General features: G+C 46.1%; 1 pseudogene; it reads right to left on the bottom strand.

The window, feature by feature from the left end:
- Positions 1–341: 341 nt before the first annotated feature.
- Positions 342–3,895, bottom strand: LOC129485341 (cell adhesion molecule-related/down-regulated by oncogenes-like; annotated as a pseudogene).
- Positions 3,896–6,842: the final 2,947 nt, after the last annotated feature.

The raw sequence follows: 6,842 nt of genomic DNA, 5'->3' as shown, positions 1-6,842 counted from the left end.
TGCCTTTGGGTTGAGCTGTTCTCCTACAAGATAAGCTGTTAAGTCATGTCTTGATTTTAGATCTCTCGGCCGGGCGGGCTAAGCATCCAGAGTCACTGTGGGGCCACCGGCTGGGAAAGCCCCCCTCACATCCTTCCCTCCGACGCCCGCGGCGGCTACTACGATGGCGGCTGCTATGGTGGCGGCTATGGCGGCAGCGGCTGTGATCCGAAGGGGTCCCTCCACACACCACGCAGGGCAGAGGAGGGCGCGGTGTCTTGCAGGCCAGGATGCAGGCGCTGGGTAGGTCAGGCGGGCGCTGGGTCCTGGTTCTTCTGGCACCTTGACACTGGAGCCCGGCATCAGGGCTCAGTGTAGGGGACCTGGGGCGCGCCCCCGCGGCAGCGCTCCTCCAGGCGGAGGGGAGTGGACATGTAACACGGCAGGTTCAGGGCTGCCCAGAGCATGCCCTGTGAGAGACAAGCGAGTCCGGTTGTAGAGTCCGCCTCCAATAAGTAGTTTCTTAAGCCCATCCCTCTCCGTCCACTCACAAGTAGACCACAGAGTCTACTTTGCCCATACTGATGTCTCTCTGTATTCTATGCTTAGCTGCCAATTATAAGTGAGAACATACAGCATTTAATTTTCTGATCCCGCATTAATTTGCTTAGGATTACAACCTCCAGTGCCATTCCCATTGCTGTAAGAGAGTTGGTGTGCCCAGAGTAAAATCCTCCATTTAAGCTCCCATTCACAATTACACTGACCCCATTGAGAACCCTATGGTGAAGGTGGGAACAGCCACTGCTGAGACCGCCATGGCTCAGTAAACCCCCATGAACACTTCCATTTATTTCATTTGCTCCTGAGAGAGTGGTGTATTATTACATCATCTGTCCATTAATATCTCATCCTTGATAGAGGTATCCTGGAGCATCATATTTCTGTATGATATTCTGCTGGCGATTCTTCCACAGGCACGATTCAATGAAAACCATAAGAATGAGGCCCAAGACACCCAGCATACAGCCAAGGATCAGATATAACATGTCACTGCTTCTGTCAGGGCTGGTTGCTGGCCTCGCATTTCCTTCACTTCCTGAGGAATTCAGAGGGGTACTCAAGCCTTTCGGATACTCAGAAGCTCCAGGAGCACATTTCACTTTAGTCTCGCAGATCATCACATTGCTAAACTCACTTTCTTCTTCACTGAAGCGCTGCATTTTAATGCCATAGGAAGTTTCTGACAGCAGATGGCCAATCATGTGCCACTCCTTTGAACCTTCTGTAACATCCCTCTTATAAACATTGGTGTTGTCATTATCTGTGGGTCAGTAATAGACACAAAAGAATGGAAGTGTTGTTGTTACTTCGTGGAATGCATGTCCACATTAGCACAATCTGAGTAACGCTGACAGCCTCTGTGTATACAATGTGAGGTCCGTTATTGCACAGTTGGAAAAAAGTCTGGGGAACCCAGTCACCGGATAAGGATGAGACGCTGATCTCTGAAAACTCTCTTCATAATGGTTGATAGCAGTGACCCAAAATTTGTATGTTGAACCTGGTTCTATACTACAAACTTGCACAGAAATTTTGGAAGGAAGGATATGTTCAGCTGCCACCAGCCAGTCACTGGTCCTCATCCATTTATATTTGACCTTGAAGGCAGCGATTGAAGAATTCCCAATTGCCCAAGGAAATCAAGTGACATAGACCAACGTCTCTGATGCAGTGGAGATAATCAGGTGATCTGGTGCCTCTGGAGCGCCACTGTGCCTAGATGAATCTGTAAGCACCACTCCAAAATTGTTGTTTGCAGCTTCTGAAACAACAGGATACTTGGGGGTGCCTACGAGTTGAGAGGACGTCTGGGTGTTTTTTGATGATGCTGTCTTTTCTTTGCTGGTTCAGAAGGTAAGCATGGCAGGTGGGTTTTCACTTGCATCACTTCTTGCAACCATCAAGAGTTCATAAAGACCAGATGGCTCCAATTCAGCTAAATGAAGCTCACTTTCACTTCCTGGGATTCAAACCCTGTGCCAACTTCCCATCACATTAACTTCATAGTCCAGATTCTGATACTTCACAAAATAGGCATTGATGGGCAGTCCACTTTCCTTGCCTGCCCTCCACACCAGGTTGTATGTACTGGTATGGGGGTCTGTAGGGCTTCCATTTGGTGGGGACCTCAGGAACAGAGATACCACTAGCATTTTTCTCTGATGTTTCTAGAAACTGCACTGGGATGTACTTTCTCTGGAAATGAGCTGAATAATCCAGTTTCTGAACAATCTCTTATTTTTTTTCATTATTCTGGGTAGCAACAAAAAGTGTGACTATTTCTCCTTTTGTTTGTTTCAAAAAGAACAACCATGAGAGGTGCTTCTGCCTGCATGGTACCATGTTCATCTGTAGCTTCACAGATGTTTTTCTCCACATGCTCCCGCATCACAGCCTGAGTATGGAGAGGGCTCAAGCCAGCTTGGGACATGATGAAGTAGACAGGCTCTAGCTCCAAGATTCCAGGTCTTGGTAAGTTTGACTTTTGGGATTTAGATCTAAGGACTTAAGAGAGATGGCTGGTTATCAATCCATGGCGGTCATACCAACAAATGACCGGACCCAACAGCCTCGTGGCACTGAAGGACAGAGTAACAAAGTCTCCATCTACCACTTTTGTGCTTGCTGGTGTCAAAATTATAACTTGCTTGAATCCATTGCCTTTTTCTATTTCAAGTCTTCCAGTAGACTGCATAAATCCAATCTCATTATCTGCTAAACACTGGTGTAGCCTAGTACCTTGCATAATAACCCCACTGAATTTCCATCAATTTCCTGCAGTTCAATGTCTTGAGGAAGGATGATTAGGCCACGCATTATGAAACCAGTTATACTTGGCAGCTGGGTTCCTACAAGCATCAGAGATAAAGTGTTCTGTGGAAAATAGAGACACTGTCTGATCCTGTAGTCCCTTAGAGCAGGAGCGTGTTCAAGTACATTAACCATGGATGCCACATATTTTACATCTCCAGAGTTGTTTCGCACCATGCAGGAATCGTTTCCAGAGTCCACTGGGTCAATGCTATCTATGGCAAGATGAGAACACAACCTTCTCCAGTTGCTTCCCGGGGCAATATCCTGCCTGTTCTTTAGCCAACACACTTGAGGAGCCAGGATGCCACTAAACACACACTCCAAAGGCACAGGGCTATGTGAATGAACAGCTAATACCTGTGAACGAGCAGGGGAAGAATGCCAAAATCATCTGAAGAAAGGTGACTCACAAGGAGCTTTTGGCCAATGGGTTCAACTTTTAATTCATGTGTGGCCGGATTATAAGCTGCACATTTATATGATCCCTTGTCCGCTAAGGATACATTCAAAATCTAAAGATGTTCTTGTGGAGGGCTTAAGTAATTCTTTGTGGAATGTTTCAGCCTCTTCCCCTGGATTTTAGCGCACTCCTCAGCTTTGGGGTTACTCTCTGGTACCCTGCAGCCAATGAAACCAGCACCTTTATTATTTTGCTGTAATAAAATGCTTTGCGGATGAATCAAAATCACCAAGACCTGCTGTGGATACTGCTCCAGGGCCACTTACAACAACATGGACCTGTTGTTGAAAATGCATTGGTAGTAACTCGAAAGGAAGGAGTTAAGAGAAAAAACTGTCAAAGTACCCTGATGAATCTTAGTATATTCCATGTTTTTGTTCTATTTTTTCCATTATGCCACCTTGAGATGTGAGTGGTCACAGGTTTAGCAGAACAATATAGTTCTACAGGTCCACTACGTTTCTGGATGGCAGAGGGTAGCTTAGATGTGAAATAAGGTGCCGCGTCTGAACTCCCAAAAGAGCAGAGAATCGTAAGAGTAACAGACGGTGGTGTCCATAAAGGGCCAAGATCTGGATGCAGAGCGCGAGATTACAGAAGCAGGCAGGACAGGCTTCCAGAGCAAAACCCAAGGCTTGGTTCATTTTCCAAAATACTGTAGTCCAGGCTAAGCAAACACATTCTTTAACCTTGACTCCTTCCTGCTTACTAAAGACTTCCATCAGGGACAGTCTTCATGCTGTCCACAGGGTGTCTCCCAAAATGAGAGTAACAGCTGGCTTATATCTTCAGTGATTCAAGTCTGCAAGGTGAATACACTTGTGCTTGGGAGGGAAAGCAGAGAAGCCACTTACTCTTCTTAGCCTGGAACTCACTTCAGTGCTAAAAGCACATCATAGCAGTTCTGCTTGCAATAAAGTCCAAACTAACAATCTGCCTTTGGGTTGAGCTTTTCTCTTACAAAATAAGCTGTTAAGTCATGCCTTGATTTTAGGTCTCTCCACGGGGCGGGCTAAGCATCTAGCGCTCCACGGGGCGGGCTAAGCATCTAGCGCTCCCGTGTGGCAGCCAGCTGGGAAAGCCACCCCTGTGTCATGCCCTCCGGTGTGAGGCAGCGGCTGTGGTGGCGGCTGTGATCTGAAGGGGCCCCTTCAGGCCCCGCATGGGGCAGAGGAGGGTGTGGTGCCTCCCACGCCAGGGAAGAAGCGCTGGTGGGGAGAGCGGGCAGCGACGTCCCAGGTCTCCTTGCACTGAGTGACCTCAACAGGGAACCAGGGCTCAGGGGAAGGTAACTGGGTTGGGGGTGGGGTGCGGAGTGACAGGACCCATCCCTGTGGCAATGCGACTCTGAATGGAGGCCTGCCTACAGGTAACCAGGTGGTCACAAGGCCCAACAGGAGCAGGAGAGGAGCAGGAGGAGGAGCGATCCCAGAGAGAGACAGGCAAGGCAGGCTGCAGAGACCGCCCCCAGTCGGTATTTTTTTAACCCGTCCTTCTCCCGCCACCCTCAAGTAGTCCACAGAGTCTATTTTTCCCATATTGATGTCTATGTGTGTTCAATATTTAGCTCCCCCATGTAAGTGAGAACATACAGCATTTGGCTTTCTATCCTGCGTGAATTTGCTTAGAATTAAGGCCTCCAGCTCCATCCACATTGTTGTAAAGGTTGTCATTTCATTCTTTTTATGGCTGTAGAGTATTCCATGGTGTATATGTACCATATTTTATTTATACAGTCTACCATTGATGGACTCCTGGCTTGATTAGGTCTGTGCTATTTTGAATACTGCAGCCGTGAACATAGGAGGGTATGTGTCTTTTTGGTACAATGATGTATTTTCTTTTGAGTATATACTCAGTAATGAAATAATTGTATCAAAAGTAGCTCCGTGTTCAGTTCTTTGAGAGATCTCCAGACTGTTTTCCATAGTGGGTGCACTAATTTACATTTCTTGCTCTATGTTTAGTTCACAAAATTTCTACTAGACTCAGCTCAGGGCTGCGGCCCTGACTGCAGCAGGTGCTGGGGCTTCCCTAAGTCGATACTGTGCACAGGTAAAGAGAGTGCTCAGATCCCAGGGTTGTGAGAAGAGAAGCAGAGGAAGGAGTTAAGGAGAGGGCCACATTTGGATGCCCTGAGGAGGGATGACAGGCAGATGTAAGGAAGGTGGTACTGTGCTAGTCACTGGTGACATCCTCCTAGTTCCAAAATCTCCTGGAAGGCAGGAAGCCTCACAATTCCCAAGCATGCTGCAGTTCTGGAGGGCACAGGGCTACTATTCTTCCCAGCGTGACCCTCTTTTCTCCCAACAAACATGGGACTCTGAAGCCAGGAGTCAGAATGAATTATCTTCCACCCACACAACGCTTAAACCTTCGATTTATGATTGAGTTACACACACACACATGCGCAGGCACACACAGGCATCCGTCTCTGTAATAAAACGTCCTTAGCTAATGCTAGACAGATCTGTGATCTGTGATTATCTCTACCCTTTTGGGCAACAAGAATAGTGAATTGATTGACAAAATTGATTGACTCCTGGAAAGTAGTGTAAAAATGTAATATACATGTAACACACATGGTGTACTCCCCCTGTGACATTAGCAGCAACATTCCCCTAGAATATTACAGATAATATCAGAGGGGAGGTACAGCCATAACGTACATAGCTTGTAAAATTAGGAGCAGCATCTCCCTAAGATATTATGAATATTATCACAGAATGTGTACACACATGGCTTATACCCCATGTGATGTCAGGAGTTACATCCTTCTAGTATGTTAGGAATAATACCACAAAGGTGTTCACACATGGATAACAGCGTATGTAATATTAAGATTAACATGCCTCGAAAATATTACAAATAACGTCACAGGGGGTGTGCACACATAACGTACATGCCCTGTGACATTAGGAGTACATTTCCCTGACACATTACGAGTAATATCAGAGAGTGTACACCTTCTGTGACATTTGGAGTAATGTCCCCTGGATAGTACAAATAATATCACAGGGTGTACATCCCCTGTGACCTGAGGAGTAACATCTCTCTTGGATAATGCAAATAATATCACAAAATATACAGCGCCTGTGGCATTAGGAGTAACATCCACCTAGGATGTTAGGAATAACATCACAGGAAGTATACCCCGTGTGACAGTAGGAGTAACCTCCCCCAAGGATATAATGAACAAATACAGAGGATGTACACGTATTGTGACATTAGCAGTAACATCCATTAAGGATATTATGAAAATTGTCACATTGTGAACACCCCCTGTGATATTAGGAGTAACATCCCCCTACAGTATTGGGAACAATATCACACGGTGTACATTCCCTGTGACTTTCGAGGTAACATTTCTTTAGGATATTATGAATAATATTACAAGATGTACAGCCCCTGTGATATTAGGAGTAACATTTCCATAAAATATTATGAATAATATCCCTGTGTGTACACCACGGGTGACATTAGGAGTAACAGCCCCCAAAACTATTAGGAATAACTTCACAGGGTG

Source organism: Symphalangus syndactylus, chromosome 6 (genome assembly GCF_028878055.3).
Source record: "Symphalangus syndactylus isolate Jambi chromosome 6, NHGRI_mSymSyn1-v2.1_pri, whole genome shotgun sequence".
Classification (NCBI taxonomy): domain Eukaryota; kingdom Metazoa; phylum Chordata; class Mammalia; order Primates; family Hylobatidae; genus Symphalangus; species Symphalangus syndactylus.
Note: the sequence above shows the minus strand (reverse complement) of the source record. Positions and strands in the feature narration are given on the sequence as shown.